At 37.0% G+C, this 21,393-nt stretch overlaps 1 long non-coding RNA gene and 1 other non-coding gene across 7 annotated transcripts in view; both read left to right on the top strand.

Moving 5' to 3' along the window:
- Nucleotides 1–21,393, top strand: part of LOC144365040 (uncharacterized) — a 268,642-nt gene that overhangs the window by 159,052 nt on the left and 88,197 nt on the right. The gene's annotated exons all lie outside the window — the stretch shown is intronic.
- Nucleotides 19,117–19,191, top strand: Trnav-aac (transfer RNA valine (anticodon AAC)). The gene has a single exon. It is a non-coding gene; the product is annotated as a tRNA-Val (tRNA).

Below are 21,393 nucleotides of genomic sequence, written 5' to 3'. Positions count from 1 at the left end.
CAAGATAAGGGAGAAGGAGAACATGAGAACAAAGAAAAATCTAGAATGTATTAAAAGGGACAAGACACCTCTACTTCTTTGGGTGTCCAGCTCTGGGGCCCCTTCTCTTTGGCAAAGTGTACCTCTGTTCTCTTCTGTAAATAAAACTTGTTTTCCACGCTTGCCTCGGCGTTTCTAGAGTGTTCAATCTTAACTTCTGTGGAAAGGGAATGATGATGGATTCTCATCACCCAGCGGTATCAATGGGAGAGAATAGTCGTGAACGGAAAATAAATATAAGATAGTTGAAGTTGAAAAGCCACTGACATAAACAAGGTTCTGTAATGAAGCAGACTGGTTAGGGCAGGTTTCTCTGAGATGATGTTTAAGCAAGATGTAGAAAAAGAAGGTTCAAGCTGATGATCTGAAAACCAGGAGAAAGCTGTTTCGCTGAGGAGACAGCAAATGCTTAGAGTTAGAAGCTTGGAAACAAAGTCAATGTAACAAGACTTAATGACCAAGATGTGGTCCACAAATGCACCATGAGAATCAGTCAAACCAGATAGAGCCTTCTAAGCCTGGAAAGAGTCTGGAGTTTATTCCAGAGTCATTAAGAATTTGAGGCAGTCTTTGATGAGACATGATAAGATTAAATCCAGTTCCCAAGCACTGAAACAGTAGAGTAATAGCACAGAGGGATTTCAAAGATATATATATACTTTGTATGGTCTAACAAAAGTTAAAAACAGACCCATCTCTTGGAAACTTTATAAATTATCCCTGTAGCAAATATTTCAGAATTGTCACAAAAAATATAGGAAGGCAAAAAATTTTAAAAATTAAAAAATTAAAAATAAAAAAGATACACCCAACACTGAGTATAGAACTCTGACACATTAAAAAAAAAGTACACCTTTTAATCATATGTGCATGCCCTGTAAACTAAAAATGCATTGTCCTAAGCATTTTTAGATAGGGGTTTTGTAAGGATCACAGCATTGATAAAATTATTGGCATTTCACCTTGAAGAGAATGAAATCTTAACACAACATCATATATGGTCTCTTCAATGTGTTTTAAACTACTAATTGATTTTTAAAATCATCACTTTCAAAAATAAATACTTATTGTTAACATTTTATTCACACTGCATTATAAGAATAAAATGATTTTTAACCTTTGTGGGGAAAGACAGCATTTTCCAGACTGGCAGCTTAATAAATATTTGGGTGGCCATACCTATCTTTAAGGTGAATAATTTCATACAATAACTTGTATTATTGTATGGATTATTGCATTACTTGGTTGTGGAGTACCTTACAATGGAATTGTTATAAATTTACAGAAATGCTTAGAGTAGCATCATGAATAAAATATAAATTGGAAGACTCGAAATAGTATATCTTAACTGTTTAAGAGGATCCAGGAAAATAACCAGCATTCAGAAAAGTTCATGGATAATATAAATGTAAACTTAAATTTACTTGAATATTATTATGAGAAACTGATGTGACTCCATTTTTGAGAAACCAGCCTCTACCTCAGAGCAAAGCCTGTCCAAGGAAGGGGGCATGACCCTTGTCCTTGGAAAAACCCACAGAGCCTTCCTAGGCACATACCCACCCTGCTGAGTTGTTTGTCTACAAATTACAGGAGAGATATGCAGCCAGGTGTCCCTGACTCAGTTAGGCTAGGTGAGGACCCATAGCAACCCCCTAGCAACCACCAAGCAGCATGAGACAGGGAAAATACCTGGGATGCCTGGTGACCCTCCAGTAGTTTATGGTGATTGATACCTGTTGGGAAACCATGTAGTTTAGCACGTACACCCCTCTTGGCTTAAAACAATCAGTTCAAATGAATCCCCCTCTTGTACTAACCAATCACCCCTACCCAACTTGTTCCCACCAGTGAATGCACTAATCAATGTTAAGAGTTGTTGTTTGACTTTCCCATGATGTGAAATGATTTGCTGTGTGATGTTGTGACACATAGAGTATCTCCAAAAACCTATAAAATCTCGCTGAACAAAGGACCGGGACTCACTCCCTGGGACTGCTGCTGCATCAGAAAAGGTTGTGAGTCCAGTCTCGAGCTTGCAATAAAGACTCTTGTGTGATTGCATCGGATTCGGCTCCTGGAGGTCTATTGGGGTCCCACGAATCTGGCATTACAATTACAGATATGATTTTGAAAATCTTAAAGTTTGTGGTAATAAGCAATATCAAGGGAATAATAATCATACTCTTTCTAAAAGAACTTTACAAGTGGAGAGTCAAAACCTCCCTGGTTCTACTTGCCAGAGTCTTTGTGTTTTGAAATAAAAAGCTGACCTTTCTTAGCTTATTAAGACAAGCCCCAGCAATTAAAAAAAAAAAATGGCCAGCCTTGCTCCTGCTTTAAAGTTCTAGGGACTGCCAAAACTCAGAGGCATTCCATGTCTACTAACACTACTCCTTTGTTCAAAAATTATTTATTGAACACTTACTATGTGCCAAGTGTTCAAAACACTTGAGATTCATCAGTAAATAAAACAACAAAAGATTCCTGTTCTCAGAAGCCTTGGATTCTATCATCAGAAAACAAACAATAACAATCAACCATAATAAATAATTAAATTATACAGTAGATTAGAAGATGATAAATACCTTGGACAAGATAAGGGAGCTCCAGAAGTGAGACAGAACAGGTTACCTGCAGGCACCTCCTTGGGCAGACAACTTGTAAGCAAAGACCTGAGGGAGAGGAGGGGTTTGCCAGGCATCCAGGGAAGAAGCATTTGAGGCAGGGCCCTAAGGAAGGTAGGCCTGCTGTTCTGCACCAACAGCAAAGGGCCTGAATGGAAGGAGCAGCCGGAACAGGATAGAAAGTGATTTTGAACTCTCTAGAGCCCATGAAATGGAAGCCCTGGAATTTTTAATAAAGGAGTGGCTTAGAGCAGCTATATGAAATTTGCATTTTGACAGCAAGCCTGTTATTTTTCTTGGAATTTCAATCACACATCCATAAGGATACCAAAGCAGTCTAAAGATTTTTTTTTTTAATTTACACTTTTTTTTTTTAAGCCACCATTCTTTAAGAAGGTTGTATACCAGCCTTTTCTCCCTGGAGTTCAGGTCTTTCTGATGTCTCTTCACCTGTCTGAAAAGCAAATACTGGTTATGAAGGAGTCAGAATGATAAAGAAGCCCAAGAAGATGCCCCCAAACTGGAACTAAGTGTCTACTCATCACATGGAAAAATATAGCAAATTCATGAGAAAATATAAGGTCATTAAAAAATGTGATTTCCAGTGCACTGAGTTTCAAAATGGTACAAAAATTAGGGAGAAAACTTGAAAATCAAATCTTACATGTAAAACAATCTTTCTCAACTATTAGTTGGCAACACTCTGATTTTCATTTTTTTTTTAATAAAATTTGCCCAGGACAGTCAAGTCAGGGGGGGAAATAATATTGCCAGGTTTCACTATTTTTAAACAAAGGAGAAATCTTTTAATAAACTGTCAACTTGAAATATCCTAAAAGAACGTGATGGTTCCACAAAGCAAAGTGCTTTTCTCAACAAACCAGCAATATGTGTTTATTGCATTGGAGCCCAGGACCACCACACTCGATTACAGTAAAAGCTCTGCACTATTTCCATCTGGCAATGAGAACACAAGATGTTGTGTAAACTACCAGAAGAGCTCTATTTCATTGTAATTAAAATTTAGTGTTACACTTAAGCAATAAGACAACTCCAGGAGATGTGATTATCATGAGATAATGACCTTGGGGTGTTACAAGGCATACAAGGAACCAAATGCCTCCAATCCTCTAGGGGGCAAGATTATTTCTACATAACAATCTCCACCACCTCTTGCTTACCCACCCCTGGCTCTGAAGCTGTATGATCAGTGAAAGAAGAAAGCTTGGGATTAAGAGTACCAATATGATTCCTGCAAAAAGAGGACTTCGGGGGACGGGTATATGACAAAGTTGGCATCGTGGAATGCTGAAGCAGCAGTTTCAAATGAGTTGTGTTGTTTGTGCAATAATTATGCAATGGCTTTAGAATTCTCTGGACACAGATAGAACTGTCAGTGATGTCATAGTCATGTAAGTAATCCTCAGCAAGGGCGCAGATTTAACCTTTTCCCCCTGTTTTGGTTTCGTGATTTCCATTTCATAATAGCAATAAGATATGACAGGTGGTGCATTTCTTAAGGGTTTATTAGTCTTCTTGGGTGGTTGAAGCCATTCAGCCTTTGGCCTGAACCTCTCAAGACATCTGAGATGTATAATAATTCCCCCAAAATGCAACGCCTGTCATGTCTTATTGCTTAATTACTTCGTACTTACCAAGTAATTTTTCTTAAAGTGAATGCAGATAACAGTGCTTAGGTTACAGTTTATACTACAAGAAACTACTTCTAAAATGGAATAATGTTAAATAATGTTACTGTAATGAATAAGGGAATGCTTCATTATATTGCTGCTGTAAACCTTAAAATGAAGGGTCACTTAAAATTATGGAAAATATTTCAATTTTTTAAACAATTTGTTAGAGGGAAATATGATAAACTAAAATTAAGGCAAATATAAAATAATGTCATCCTCAATGTCAGTCCATGGTAAAGAGATGGGTACCATGAAAAAAATTATTCTACATCAAAGAGGTGAAAATGGGAACTTAACTTGTAAACTACATATTTGCATATACATATACATATATGTGTATATATACATATATATTTGTAAATATATATACATACACATATTTTATTAATATTGGGAACCAAACCCAAGACCAAATCCAAGGCCTCATGCAACCTAGACAAGTGCTTGCAAAATGTTTTAACAAAAAGAACAAAACATATATATCAAAATAAAGCTTTGGAGTACTGGGGATATAGCTCAGTTTGTAGAGTGCTTGCCTCGCATGAAAAAGGTCCTGGGTTCAATCCCTAGCACCACCAAAATAAATAAATAAAGCATTGGAATACTGAGAAAAATGTTTTAAAGTAGTAATATAGAAAAGACTTATATATGTAAATATGTACATGCATGTACATAATCCTTGATACATTAACAAACCCAAATGGGAAGAGTATGTAAGGCATTGAATATTGTTTCTGGGATAAAGAATAATCTACTAAATAGGAATGCACCTAAATAACAATTCACTCAAATACAAATTTAGCATTTCATTGCTCTCTCTTACATGTTACCTGTGAATAGTCCAGTATTCAGTAAAAGCCCCTAAACTCTCCAATTAAGACAATGAAATTTTCACTTTGGTTGAGGCTGGATCTAAGATCTGGCTGGCTTATGAATGTAGAGTACTTTGAGGTGAGTCCCTGAAATTTAAGTGTATCCAGACAAAGACTAATTCACAGAGAAAAAGCAATCATATCTATAAACATGGAACAATTATACAAATCAATGGATCTGAACTGTAAGTTAAAACACTCTCCAAACTTATCTCTGTAAACCAGTCTTGAGTAATTTAAATACACGACAAAGTAAGAAATTGCATTTAGGGTCTCTATCCTGCCAAATTCTCTCACTGACATGCTTCAAACCATGAGCACCTTAGCATTCATTCCATTCAAGGACTTAAGCTAGTGCATAGTTCAAGAGATGTTGACAGAGGAAGGCTCAAGACTCACTCCAGGTCCAAACCACTCTGAGATTGTGATTCACTCTCTTTGGAGCTATAACTAGGAAATTCACTTCTGTTCTATAATTGACTCATCCTCTGAACTTATACAATCTCACTTGACCTTTCTATAATCTAGATTCCATATTAAAAAAAAAAAAGTTTAACACCAGCCCTATCAACTTCACATTTTTGAGTATGTGAAAACTTTGAATACAGTAGAGGAAAATGGTTTACAATTTAAGTACCAGTCAAATCCATTTCTGATGTTGTTGTTGTTGCTACGATTACATTTGACTGAGCGTGGAAAATGGGTGGTAAAAACATTAGGTCCAACTTGGGAGGAAACACAGAACTAAAGAGATAAAGTGGAGTAGGATAGAATTCATATTTTTATTTTTGAAATGTATCAGATGAGGGAATAAAAGAGAATACTTTTAAAATCACAATGAGTTATAAAGCTCCATATCAAAAAGATAAACAGAAGGAAAATTTATTTGCTGAGTCTCTCCAGTGTCAGAAGGCATTGGTCACTTAGAATCTTCAAAGTGCTGCCAACTTCAGTCACCTTCTTGACTCCTGAATAATTGGAAAAAAGATAACAAATCCTTCTTTGCATTATTATCATCATTATTATCAACATTAGTGGTCATCAATCTGCTATTTCTTTACCTACATATCATTTTGCTATTTTCACTATTTGATTCACCTAACTTGTAGATTTTATTCTGACAATGTTCAAAGCATTTATCTCCTAGATTATGAACCAGGCAATAGGAGAAAAGCCTGATTGTAGTTCATTATATCAAGGGTGTTAATAAGAGTTTTTATGTAAGGAAGAAATATTTTCATTTTAAAAGTTTTGCTGTAAATATCATTATTTAGAAGTCTATATATACTTTACCTAATGTTAAATACATATTTGTTTATTCTTGTATATAAGCAAAGAAGTCTTTCTGCATTTATATCAAATTTTATCCTCCCATTCAATATAAATTACTTTGCTCCTCTTTCTATTGTGTATATTTTTGCCTAGGTCTCTCTATTTAGAAGGAACTTCTAGGCTTTTTTTTTTCAGATCTTGTTTTATAAACCCTGACCATGAAGTACATGAACACAGAGGAAATTCACCACAGAGGGAATTCATTCTCCACCCTTTAGTACAAATATGAATACATATTTTCATAGGTAGATTAGCTAGATACAAGTTAGGAAGTGATTTTGGTGATAGTAAAGTCTTCCATTTCTCTCTCTCTCTCTCTCTCTCTCTCTCTCTCTCTCTCTCTTACACAACACGTGCGGGCACACGCACATACACACACACACACGTACTATCAACAAAGAGTTTTACTTCCATATGGTTTCCTAAAATTATTTCTTTTGGTTTTCTTTAATTTTTGAAGGAAATTGGATTCTAAAATTAGGGATGCCAAGAGAAAGTTTAGTTAGAATTGTGTGGTAAAAGAACATGTCTTAGAAATAAAGCTAGTGTAATTCCAACTTTCCCAAATGCGTTTTTATCCATGGTACTTCTCTCTCCATGGGTAAGAGTGAAAATATGGAGGTTTTCTAAAATCAAGTACACACAAGACAGGAACTAGTTATTCACCTCTATCAAATATTTAAACCTAGCCTTTTCTGACAACTACTCAAGGGAAAAGAACTCATCCACTTTTTTACAGATCAAATTTATATTGCACAAAGAAGCCAGGTAGCGAAGTTGACCTAGAACAATTAGTAGACAACACTCATCTTTTGAATAATTATGATCTATATCTATCTGTCTATTTATGTATCTATCTATATATGATCTTTCTACCTCTAATGCCCTCAGGGAAGAATGCTGTTTAGAATGGGAGATACATTCAAGAACCACAGTCCCATGAATTAGATGTGTTAGAAAATGACATTGTAATCAGCATTAATTTTTCTGATCTTAATAATTTCTTCTATCATTGCACCTCAATCAAAAGTGTTCTGTCCACCATCACACAGGCCCAACACCTTGTTATGTCCCTGGGGTGACTATGATCTTTCTTGGTGGCAATGATGATGATGATGATGGTGTCGCTGTACATTTGCCTAACTGATGCAGCTACTTTATTGCTCACCATGAATCTTGCTCCCAAAATGATTACCCTTTCCAGAATGCAATTTCCAAACAGCATTATACACATATTGGTTTTCTGGTTTTGTTGCTGCTTTTTTGTTTTCTTGTTCGGGATACCACTGGTTCCCATTTTCTATCCCACATAAAAAAAATGGTGATAGCAGTTACATATTTGTGATAAGAAGTTATTTGAAGGTTTTCCAATAATCCTCATGATAGCTGCTTGAAACTACACTGTGTTCTCTGGCATCATATGGGGTAATCATGGAACACCCTTCTTTAAGATTCCAACTTCACAGTGACCAAGATTGTTCAAATGTATTGTGTCCAAGATTGTTCAAATACATGTCCTTTATGTCTTTGAAATAAAACTATGAAATGTGGGTGTTTAAACTTCAGGAATATCTTTGCAGTCTGTGGTCTTGTCATTGTTTTGAATTTGCCTAATGCTATATCTTAATGACCATGATGAATCCTAACAATGTAAGACTTCAGGCAGGAATGTTTAGAATATTAAGGAAATCTTTGCAGGGTTCAACATGAAGACAGGTGCTGTCCCATATTTACCCTCACATCAGAACGGCATCTGGCATTTTAGAAAGCTAAATATTGGTGACAGTGTTCTCTATTTAGGAAGTGAACAGGGGAAGATTTCAGCCTCATTTCCCCTAGGTGGAAAATTGAAGCAAATCTCTCTTTGGCTCTGAATGTAAGAACCGCTCCCTAGAAAAGATACCACAGTTCCATAGGACCAAATAGTCTTCAACTTTAAAGTTGTTTTCTATGTAAAATAATAGAGTAGGTCAGTCAGGAAAAGACTCCATTAGTTCCTGCCCTGGTGACCTGTCATTTCCACAGTCCTCAGCTGGCTCTTGCTGATTTGTATATACCGTCATTAATAAGTATGAACCAAGAACTTAAAGGTGTTATAGGGATATAAAGGATAGAAGATTTAATCTGGTTCTGCAGAAATGTATTTCCTGTTTACATGATTTTTCTCATGAAATGTTTGACTCCAATTTTAATAGCCTCGTTGTGAAAAGTAAAAGATACATAAAAAGTAAAAATAAAAAATAAACAAATACTCTGGGGGGAAAAAAAAAGTGCCAGAAAGTAAAAATGATCCAAATCACAAAACATTAAAGTAACCAAGGTTAGGCAGGCAAAGGCTTCAGCTCCTTTAACTTCTTCCCCTTTAACTTCACAAACTGTGAAAAATGTAAAAATAAGCAGCCATTAAGAGAAACAATTAATACCCTGCCAAATCCAATATTATTAGCCTCTTAAAAATCTGGAAGCAGATTTAAAGGTGACAGAACATCAGACTACGACTTCAACCAGGCTAACTTGAGCACCAACTAGGCGCCGACCAGTTTCACTGGTGTCTGACTCAGCGTGTTGCACTCAGTGGATTCATTCTTTCAAGTCCTTGGCCTCTCCATCTCAGAGAAGAGAGTCAGTCTAAAATGAATCTCTGCTTACATAAATGACTTCCTCGTTTGCCTTGCTGAAGGGAATTAGCTTATCTGAAGCAGCCTGGTGACAAATCCAAAAGTTTCTTGATGGGAACAGATCATATAGTTCCAGTAAATTAGCACATGCCAAATACAGTATCTGCTGAATCTTCAGTATTCCAATGGCCTCCCATCTATTGTCAGCAATAGAAAATGACCTTCTTGGAGAAGCCTGCTCAAACTGAGACTCCCAGAGTTTAATTGAGACCGTGACTAGACACAAAAAGTGTTGAATCTTTGCTCAACTACTTCACACTGAGACTCTGTGTCCTCTCTGACTTCATGAATTTATTTATTAACTCTGGAGAAGTTTTAATATACCAAAAAAAAAAAAAACCAAAAAAAGTCCCAAAAGTCTCTTTCATGGCAGCATTCTAGAACTCTAAGGTTACCTTGCTGCAACCTGTAATTCACAGTCACAAGTTGGCAGAGTCTGAACGACATGGCCACTCTGTGGATCCACTATCCAACTTAGCCCTGGGTTTCTGTTTATGTTTAGTTGCTTACTTGGTTCAAAGGATTTCATGAAAAAGAGGAAGAATATTGAAAATCATATGAAAAATATATATATATCTTTTTGTGGGGATGGGGACCAGTGATTGAACTCGGGGGCACTCAACCACTGAGCCACATCCCCAGCCCTATTTTGTGTTTTATTTAGAGACAGGGTCTCACTGAGTTGCTTAGAGCCTCACTGTTGCCGAGGCTGGCTTTGCACTTGTGATCCTCCTGCCTCAGCCTCCAGTGTCTTTGGGATTACAGGCATGCATCACCACCCCTGGCTGTAAAATGCATCTTAATAAATGAGAATTCTCCAAGAGATCCTAATGTGCTTCTAATTTTGGTTTCACATAAGTTTGGCTCATCTCATCTGACCTCCCATCCAGGAAAAATATGCATATACCTATCTCTAGTTATAAAATGAGAAAGAAAAAGGGTTGTGGGGAATAGATATAAACAATTGGTGAATCTAGGCAAAGGATATATTCTGAAGTTCAAAGGAGAAAGTTCTTTATTTTTGTGTTTTTCTGTAAGTTTCAGTATATCAAAGTTAAAAGTTAGCCTTTCCCTAATTAAAAATCAAATAAAATTGGGGAAGGAATAGAAAGAGATGAAAACTAAATTTCAATACATGATATCAAGCTGGATCTTAGACCAGAGGGAAAAAAATTGTCCTGAAGGATGGAAATCTGTGAAATTTCATGAATTAGATGTGTTAGAAAATGATATTGTCATCAGCATTAATTTTTCTGATCTTAATAATTTCTTCTATCGTTGTGTAAGTGAATACACTTATTCTTACTCTTAGAAAATATTTAGAGGTACAATGGTATGATGTTTCCAAATTATTTTCAAAAATTTTGATATATGTATATGACCACAAATACACACACACACACACACACACACACGCACACACACACAGAATTATAAAACAAATCAGCGAAATGTTAAATATTGGTGAATCTGAGTGAAAGATACACAGGAGGTGTTTTGATAACTTTGCAATCAATTAGAAACCATTTCAGGCTGGGGGTGAGGCTCAGTGGTAGAGCATGTGCTGGACATGAATGAGGCACTGGATTTAACCCCCAGCATCCAAAAGAAAAAAGGAAAGGAAAAAAAAAAAGAAATTACCTCAAAATAAAAATGTGAGTATATATGTATATATTTAAAGTCAGTCTTTTATAAAATGTTTTTAAACTAACTGGAAAATACCACTTAGGGAACATCAGCTTTCCCTTTATATAGATGGTATGACTCTCAAGTTTCTCTCCTGTTCTACTTAAGGGGAGTATGTACAAGTGGGCCTCTCACACTGGACTCCTTGTCCATGATTCCTTATTCTTGATCCCTGACCTACCTCAAAATCTCATGACTGATGTTTTCTCATGCTGAGTCTCCAAATGAATTATCATTTTATTACCTGTCCTCCCTACCAACACTTACATCTTATTTGTATGTCTCCAGTTCTAGCTCCTACCTCCCAGCCTCTACCCCTACCCCTCCAGGCATAGTCTTTCATGCAGACTGGTATTTGATATCCCAACTTGTCCATCAAGAAATTGTCCCTCAATCTGAGAACAATGATAGAGCACAATCATTTCAGTTGTGATAGGAATAAACAGTTCTTCAATAAAATATGACTTGGAAGTCTAATAGAGAAACAATGGATGACTTCAAAGTTCATGAGACCAGAATATCAGAGTGTTTTGTACCAGGATATTTAATTTCTGTATTTTCCTCTATCTTACCTGGAGTCTTCAAGGATACTAATGGAGTAAGGGTTGAATCAGCAAGAATAACTTTCTCCAATGAAGGCAAATACATCAGTAGAAGAGAAAACAAGATGTGTGTCCACAGCTAAGAGTGTATGTTGATACAAATACTACTAAGAATAAGCACCTGACTATCACCTCCAGGCTAACACTGGTCTACAAAGAGCTTGAAATAGTGCTCCAGAGGTGAGGGTAAGCTGAAAAGTTGACATCAATTATTTTACCCATGGGGATTCAAATGCTGGTTTCCTGTAACACCCTCTACTCACACAGTGAATGCAGATCCAGAACAACAGTCAATTGTGCCCTTGAAGATCTATAAAGCCCTAATAGATCCATGAGACAGGTTCACTGAGCCTTAAACTTGGGGACCACTGAAAAGTCCTGCCCTACAGGCCAAGAGTCTTTGATGTTTGTGTCTGAAAAAAGTTAGAGCTCGGTAAACTATCACTAATCACCTTTGAACTTGGCACCACAAGGCCTTGACCATTTCATCCCAGAAGAAACTATAAACTGTAGCAAAGGAGGAAAAAGAAAATGAAACACTCCATCAAGTTCTTATGTCTTGTTTTCTTTTTGAATACAATGTACGTGTGATACAGTATTGCTTTAGAGAAGAAGGACACCTCTTAGTTGTAATGGGATGACATTGCTGTCTTCCAGGCAATTTTGAAGGACCATCTCTTCAGTAGTGGTCATGCCATCCTGTCTCCTGAATGGAGAGAGAAGGGCAGGGAGAGAAGGAGACCTCAGCAACAGAGCTGAGAAAAGAGTTGAGTTTTACTTCATTACTGTTTACCATTCTTTGAGTAGCAAACAAAAAATAAAATCATATTTTTGAAAATCCCTGTGAATTATTTCTGCCACCTAGAATTCTAAACATTTTATCTTTACTGCCTTGTAAAAGAATTGGTTACTTGGTTAAGAGAAGGTATTCTTCCCTGATTTTTTCAAGAATCCAAGGATCTTGACAGTTTATTTGTAAGCAATCCTAGAAGTTATTCTCAGAGATTTGCATTTCCCAAATGGAATCAACAGCCCAAGCAGGGTTTTGGTGTTTGGACCACAGAGACTATTGTAGCACATGTGGGGTTCACACGGAGGGCTCCTATGGCACTTCCTGGCAAAACTCAAAGCAAATGGATATATCCATAGGCCAAGAAGGCTGGGCATGGTGGTGTATGCCTGTAATCCCAGTGGCTTGGGAGGCAGAAGTAGGAGGATTGAGAGTTTCAAAGCCAGCCTCAGCAATTTAGCAAGGCGCTAAGCAACTCAGGGAGAACCTGTCTCTAAATAAAATACAAAATAGAGCTGGGAATGTAGTTCAGTGGTCAAGTACTCCTAAGATCAATCCCCTATACACAAAAAATAATTAATAATAATAGTAATAATAATAATAATAGGCCAAGAAAACCCCCTTTCATCATTGAGATACTACTCCCTGAGTGTCCCAAAGTAAAGAATTAGTTTCAAATAAAATACATGACATAACATAGATGATACATATTGTCAGAAACAACTCCTATGATAATACACTTAACATAAACCCTTCTTCATAGCACTTATTCTAGAATTTGTAATTTCTTTGTGTATTGCTTCTCTTTCCCACTAACTGTAAGCCCCATGAGGACAGGGCCTTGGTTGCATGCACCAGGCTGGCACGGCATGAGGAGGCCTGCCTGACCCCAAATGGATGCTCACAAAGTATCTTGTGGATGAATGAATGAGAGAACCCACTGACCAATATGGCAACCAAACACAGCATAACTGTTCCAGAGGTGGGGAGTGGGCTCAGACCTTCACTTACAGAATGAAGGAAGCACATCAACAGTCTAGGTGAGGAAGGTTCATTTCACAGTGAATTTCAGAGCCAGTGCCAGAACCCACTCTCCCATGATCTTCATTATTATTCTGCAGTTTGATCGGCCCCAGAGAGGAGACTTCAAGTCACTGCTGTTATGTACAACAGAGCTCATTCGAATCATATGCTGCTGGTGAAGACAGAGGTTTTCACTGGTCAATAGATAGATGAGGAGATCTTCCAAAATATTGTTTCACAGTGTCCTTTGCTGACGTGCTGAGACCACCACGAGCTCTTTGGAATTATGGTTTAAGTATTTCTAGAAGTTATGGTGAGCATAGACAATATGGCTTTTCAGAGGACTATAAGGAAAATAAAATGATAAAACTTATCTTCTACAAGGAAATGAGGCGGTGAAGGGGAAGTCCTTCAGAAAAGGATATTCTTCAGTCTCTAGGTTTAGTCTTTATGAAAACCTGTATAGGCCTGTAGACCTCAGGGAACTTCAATGTTTACCAAAAAATCTTAAAATAGCTTCCTGAGTAGCACAACTTTATGGAACTGCAGACTCTGATAAAACCTTTGGGCTACAAATAGGATTCCTATCCATGGTACATTTTAGAGTATTCTGAATAGTAATGTTCTCTTCCAAGGGTATGATTTACAGTCCTCCCTAAATCTGGTCTCCAGAGCTGACTTAGGCTAATTTCTAGATCCTACTGCATCTACTTAGATCTTGGTCCTCATATATTTTGAATGCTAAATGCAAAACATGTACACTATTGGTGGCTATATTTTAGGTGGGGAAAGCAATTCTTCCCCATTGTGGCAATACAGCATCCTCTCAGTTATAAATATCTTCACTTCAATGAGAAAAGATGATGAAATTCTTTTTGAAGACTCTCAAAGGGCTTGCAGATTTTTAAAAATATTACCGCCACTTTGTTTGGAAGAAATACAGTTTGGTCGTAAAACCATCATTTGTGATTGGATTTATGAACATGACACACATTTGCATGCTGTGCATGAAAACCCTGCACCAAAGAGTGGTTTCAAACAAGGAAACTGTTCCCAGTCAGAATTTTCTCATCTGTGTTATCATTGACAAATTTCAAGTTCCCCCAACCTGTTGAAAATAAATGCAATTCAAAGGCAGCTTCCTTTCCATGAAACAGTCTATTTAAACTTCAAAATTTTCGTCATACTTTCTCTGAAAATTTTTTCAAGTAGTAAAGGAAATCTCTCTCTCTAACATGTGTGTGTGTGTGTGTGTGTGTGTGTGTGTGTGTGTGTGTGTATTCCAAATTGCTTTTTCTTTTAAAGTTAGATTGGGGGGAAAGCATCTTTTTTTTTTCAGTTATTTTGTCTGTGGCATGCTAAGTACTTAAGGTCTATCTGTAAACATTTTAATATCATTGAGCACAATACTTAGGTGTATATTAATTTTTAAAAATAGCTACTGAATCTAATTTGTTTATTCAAAAATCCTAGTTAGGCACAAGAAACAGTGCTAGGACTGGATTTTTTTAAAAAAAGATGGGAGAAATCAGAAGCTGCTGTAAGGAATTTTATGTTTATTATTCCTATATTACAACATAGAAGCAAATAAAAGTAAAAGAGAGGTACATGTGATATTTTATGGTTAAAAAAATTGTAAAGGGGCAATTAGCTTGGACTTGGGGGATCTGGCATATCTTCCTAAGAAGTTGTCATGTGTGTGTGGGTTGAACGATTGGTAGGATTTAATAACTGGAAAGTGAGTCTGAGGGAAGTGCCAGGCCTCTGACTCAGTGCTGGAAGACTTCTCTGAAATTCAGCAGTGGGCTCAGATCAAAATGTCATGAAAGCAAATGCTTCAGATTGATATTGGAGATGTGAAACAAAGCCCAGGGCTTAATGTACACTTTTCAATAACTACAGAAAAGCAACCCTTAGAGAATTTGGTGACTGACTAAATTATTGGCAGTGAAATAGTCTCTGTAGATGAGGTCTTTATTTTAGGTATTCAGTGTTCCCATCCAGAGGCAGTATACGTGAAGCTTCTATATTTTGACCATTTTTTGCTGCACCTTCTAAGAAAAATAAGAATTTCTTTATAAAGTACAATGCAAAGTGCAATGCATTTGCAGAATCATTCCAAGCACATGCAAAGCAGCATCTCACACCAGCATCGGCTTTGGTCCCAGGGTTTTATCCTGTCAATAAGAAAGTTCTTGATGTGCTATTGAATACGCAGTTATCTTGACAGCCATCTTCATGTAATATTCAAGATAGCTTTTACACAGTCTCAGTTATAATATTAGCCTCAGATCTAATGCTTGCTCTTTATTTAAGGGATGATGAACTTGATTTGATGCTTTCTCTGCTGTAAGCCAAATCAAACTCAGAATTCTCCTGAGCAGATTTCACTGTCTTTAACTGACCGTAAACTTCAGAGGCTCCTAGCCAAAACCCCATTCTTCTCAATTACTATTCTATGACACTAGTTGTACCCACATTTAACTCAAGACCTATTTTCATCAGCTTTCCACCATGTATTAGGCTTGACCTTTGAAATACTGCAGCCACTGCACTGCCATCATCCCAGATAACAAAGAACTGTCTTAAAAGCCCTATCTTGGTCTTGGTCTGAGAGAGAGGAGAAAGAGAGAGAGAAAAGTTTTTCTATGAATTTAACTGTCTCAAAGCTCTTTTATTATTGCCAGTCTACCCAGGATTATTAGAATGTAGTTTGCCAGGTTGAAATTCATGTTTGGGAAGGAAAGAAGGGAGAAAGGGAGAGAGAAAAGAAAGACGAAATAGAGGGAGGAAAAGGACCTGAACAAACACAAGCCCCCAAATTTGGTCTAAGGATTCCCATTTCTCTGGTTTTATGTTGTTCATTGTACAAATTCCAGATTCAAGAATCAAATGGTACCTTTTACTTACAAATCATTGCAGATTCTGGGTTCTAGGGGCAACCTTATAAAGGAGAGGGGCTTTATTACTCCTGGGAAAACTGGTTGGATACACTGAAGACATCTAGGAACTCTAGCTGTGGTCCTGGTGGGTACAGAAGGCTCACTGCACAATGAGAGGAACATTCAATATACTATGTACAAAGCTGTAGATGGCATGTAGGGAAGCCACAGGGAGAGTGTAGCACCTAGGGACCTTGGGTTAGGGTAGGCAGCCATCCTTCTGAAACTCCACAACAGAGCAGCCTCCTTTCTCACCCTCTTTCTGATATCCAGCTGGAACACCACATGGGTGAAAACCAGTGTGCAAAGGAACCAGAGAGCGAGGAAACCCATTGCTCTATCCCTACGAAGTTCCCCTCACAAGCAGAGAGGAAAAGGGTACAGCACGTATCACAGCAGATCATGCAAGCATTGCATACAGAAAATTAATGAAGCAAGAAGACTAACAGGGCAAAACCCCAAACTTCTTATTTCATCTATAATAACTTCAGGGCCCTAGTCTCAAAACACATAAAATTTTGAAGAATTCAAATAGAACGACTCTTAAAATTATACATACCCACATAGATACTGCAAAGTTGAATGATCTAGTTATTACCAACTCAGGAAGTTTGGTGGAAGGTTATCAGACCATCAAACTTTGCAGGCTCTGTGTACAAAAGGTGTTACACATGAGGATCATGTGGGGGGGCTAACGAGAAGTGAAATATTTTGAACATGAAGATATAGGAAGAAGTGATGGTAATAGAGAAAGGAGTGCCGTGTCTTTTTCCTCTTACAGGATTTGTGGGTTTATTTTGACCTGTTGTGCAGTTACTAGCTAAAGCACATTTCACTCAAATATGAAGAGCATATAGCACCTCTACAGAGCAGCTCCTTAATGTACAACGGTATGGCATCCTGGTAAACCTATAGAAGCTTGCAAATAGGGGAAGTTGAAAATGCAACTAATACACATAACCTACCAAACATCATACAGTACACTGTAGAGTGCTATCTATTTCTCCTCATGATGCTGCTCAGCATCATGAGAGAATGTCATACCACATTTCACTGGCCCTGGAAAGATCAAGTGTCAAAATTCATAGTACAGTTTCTTCTGAATGCACATCAATTTTACTTCCTCATTAAGTTAAAAATCATAAATTGAACCATTTTGAGTGGGAGATTGTCTGTTTTCTCTATCTCCTCTCATTCTATAAGTTCTTAAATTGTTGGGTAGTAAAAAAGAAACAAAAATTATATTTAGTGGTGCAATCCATTATTTCCTGTTCATTTACCCATTTGCAATTCCACTTTTAGGCAACTTAGACTTGTTTTACATAAATGTCCAACCTGTCTGATTTCTTCTACAACAATTCTCTGCTCCCAGAGGGCAACTGGGCACATGGAGAAGTGGAATCTAAGAGGCCTCCTGCCAGAGGAGGCAGGGGAATCCACACACAGGTCTGTCACTGTCCTCCAGCAGTAAATCTTAACTGCCTGGGAATTGCTGGCCAAGCCCCAGCTTACCAGCTCCTGAAGATGCCAAGAAGCCTAGGGATGTGACAGGGACATCACTTGGCATTTGGTCTCATGAGGTCTGCCCCACAGCCATCAGCCACAGATCCACTTCATCCCCACTGTACCTACCCCTGCCTCTCCCAGATCACCCTTGCTGTGTACTTCCCACACTCGCCCAGACTGGCAAGGACAGCTTTCCCCCACGGTGTATCCTGAGATCTCCCTGCACAGTCAGTGCCTGAGCTTAAGCAGGAAGTTCTCAAAGTGGGGTCTGAGCCCCTTCCAGACTTGCAAGACCAAGACATTCTCATAATGCTAACACAGAGTTTGCCTTTCTCACTCTTGATCTCTTGCAAGCACACAGTCAGATTTTCCAGAAGCCACACATGTGATGACTCAAAACACCGAATGTAGGAAAAAAAAAAAAAAACATAAGAATCTAGCTTTCTTCTGTTAAACAAGGCATGTGCAAAAATATTAAGTAAAGCTATTCTAAATTTGGGAGGAAAGTGTTTCAGAAAACATTGGGATTTTTAAAAAGAAAATAGGTTATTTATGTTAACATGTAATAGGTTCATTTGTTAAAATTTTAATTGATGCATAATAATTGTACATATTTATGGAGTATAGTGTTATATTTTAATACATGAATATAATTTGTAATGATTAGATCAGGGTAACTGACATATCCATCACTTCAAACATTTATCATTTCTTTGTGTGGGGAACATTCAAATCTTTTCTACTAGATATTTTGAAATATACTGTTAATTCTTGTCAACCATAGTTATCCTACTGTGCTGTAAAACATTAGAAGCTATCCCTCCATAACAAGGGAAAGTAGGGAGGCGAAGTATAGAAGTTCATTGGATTAGACAAAGGGGAATAAAGGGAAGGGGAAGATGGGAATGGGAAAGACAGTAGAATGATTCAGACATAACTTTCCTATGTTTATGTATGAATATATGACCAGTGAAACTCCACATCATGTACAACCACAAGAATGGGACCCTAATTGGATTGGATTGCATATATATATATTGGATTGCATATTATATATATATATATATATATAATATGTCAAAATACACCCTACTGTCATGTATACCTAAAGACAACAAATAAATGAAAAAGAAATTATCCCTCCAATCCACCTGTTCCGCTATGCCCATTAGCCATATACTCTTCATTACCCTCCCATAAACCTACCCTTCCCCTACCCCTTCCCAAAATGAGATTGATCAACTATATTGATATTTTAAGATGAATTTATATGTAAATATTTTTGAAACTTCTCAGTTTTATGTTCTATTAAAAAATATATCAGAGCTGGGGATGTAGCTCAGTGGTAGAGCACTTGCCTAACATGCACGAGGCCCTGAGTTCAATCCTCAGCACCAACATAACTGAAAGCTCTTTGGAATCCCAATTAAGTTTTAAGTGTGAAAAAGCATCCTGAGGTTAAAAACAAAACAAAACAAAAAAATAATAATGTGAATCTGCTGCTCTTGTCTCCAGGTCCACTTCTTGGCATATCATAATAATGTTATTTAGAATCCCCCTCCCCACCACACCTCACCCCACTCCCCACACACAGAGCCATAGGCTGACACCAGGGGCTCTCAGAATACATGTAAAAACCTGGGAGCTGACAACCTGGGTCAGACAGACAGGGTCTGGGCACTATTAAAACTCAACTCTTAATTTTGATGAACTGATACTTTACTAGTGGGTTAGTGAACCCTGAGACATGAATATGAATTATACACCTATGATCCAGCCCTGGTGCATCGTAAGTTATTATAGAAGTATAATACAGTCCATATATTGTTGTTTCTGAGCAGTCAAAACAAGTTTTAAATTATGTATTCTTAGGAATATAGAATGACTTTTTTCCAATACTGTTAAAGTAAAATTTATAATAGTTAGAGTTGATATTTTGAATGCTGGATGCTGTTCCAAATATTTCATTTAGAAGAGACTCCTCATCTAGCTGTCTAATAAACCTTGAAATACAGATATTATTATTATATGTAGATGTTATTCTTATCATCGTCATCCTCATTTAGAGTTGAGAAAATTAGAGAAAGAGTGTCTACAGTAACAAAGTGGGTAGGCGTTATACAATATGCTTTCTAATATTTTTCTCCTCAAATCTACCTTAAAAGTAAAAATCAGGCCCTCTGTAATGGAAAACATTCACATTGGGCTTCAGTATATTTGTAATAAAAGAGCCACAGCTCCAGGCTCCATCATACCATACCCCCTTGTTCATAAATACCCATCTCAAATGGTCCTGAGAAACGCAATCTAATTCAATTTGCTAAGGGGGCAAAAATTCCCAATAAGGTTTAGTAATTGCTACAGTTGGAATGTTCTGAAACCAGGGCCATGTTCCTGTCATGGCAAATTAGGTCAACATGGGGAGACACGGAACCATGCATGGGATGACGGAATGTGAAAGTATGTTATTAACTGATGTCCTCTCCGTTTTATTTTTCCTCAGTGACATTTAACAAATTGAATGTAAATGTTCAGAAACACAAAATGCTCTGTTAGATGGTTCTTAAAAGGGGGGGAGGGAAGGAGGAGCACACAACTGGCAGGAGATATAATAATAAGACACTGACTATTGTAAAGAGTTTAGGCAATGTTTTTTTTTTTTTTTTGAGAATATCTTTTTGAAGTTATTCTTAAGGATCCCAATACTTATTTCTCAAGCTACTGTCTTTATATTTGGAATAACTAACTTTGTAAACCCCTAGGTAATTAAGAACATAGGATTTTAAATATGCATTCTTACTGTATATAGTGATATTATATAATAATTAATAAAAGCATGAATATCTTAAACCTACCCTAAGCCATATTGAACACCAGAAAGTAGTTAACTTTTATTTTAAATTTTATATGTTTCAGGCAATAAGTAAAAGAGAGAAACAGAATAGTTTGGTGGCTATACATGTGGGGCAGATACTTTGGTTGGAATCCTGGTTCTATGACTTAATAGCTATGTAACCTTAGGCAAGTTACTTAACTTCTCTGTGCCCATTTTGCCTCTAGGGTGTCAATTGTCTGTAATAATATCTACCTCATAGGAGTTTTTCTATGGGAAGTACTTAGAAAACCTCTTGTACATAGTAGGCACTCAATGAGTTAGCTCTGAGTAACCTCTTAGGGCTGCTTGACTTTCATTGCTGTTCTAATCTAAATGTCCAAAAGATGTAACCCCAAAGAAACATCTTTTACCAATAAAAATACAAATCAAAACACAGAGATGTTATAAAAAGAAACGTAAATCCAAATTCTAAGGGCTTGAAAAGAACTTAAATTTTATCAATAGGTTTTTTTTGCAGATGTGGAAATGAGCACAGCAAAAAGTTCATCACGTATGTTTTCTGAAATAAGATTTATATTTGCTATATATGTGTGTATATATATATGTGTATATATATATACACATATATATATATATATATAACCCTACTGTGACTACACATACACAAGGAGGATACAATGAGAGGAGCAAATAAAAGATTGCTGCAGTTTTCCAAAGATGAGATTAGAATGAACAAAACTCATAGAAACAGAGATGTGAAAATCCA

The sequence above is a fragment of the Ictidomys tridecemlineatus genome, chromosome 6 (genome assembly GCF_052094955.1).
Source record: "Ictidomys tridecemlineatus isolate mIctTri1 chromosome 6, mIctTri1.hap1, whole genome shotgun sequence".
In the NCBI taxonomy this organism is placed as follows: Eukaryota; Metazoa; Chordata; class Mammalia; order Rodentia; family Sciuridae; genus Ictidomys; species Ictidomys tridecemlineatus.
Note: the sequence above shows the minus strand (reverse complement) of the source record. Positions and strands in the feature narration are given on the sequence as shown.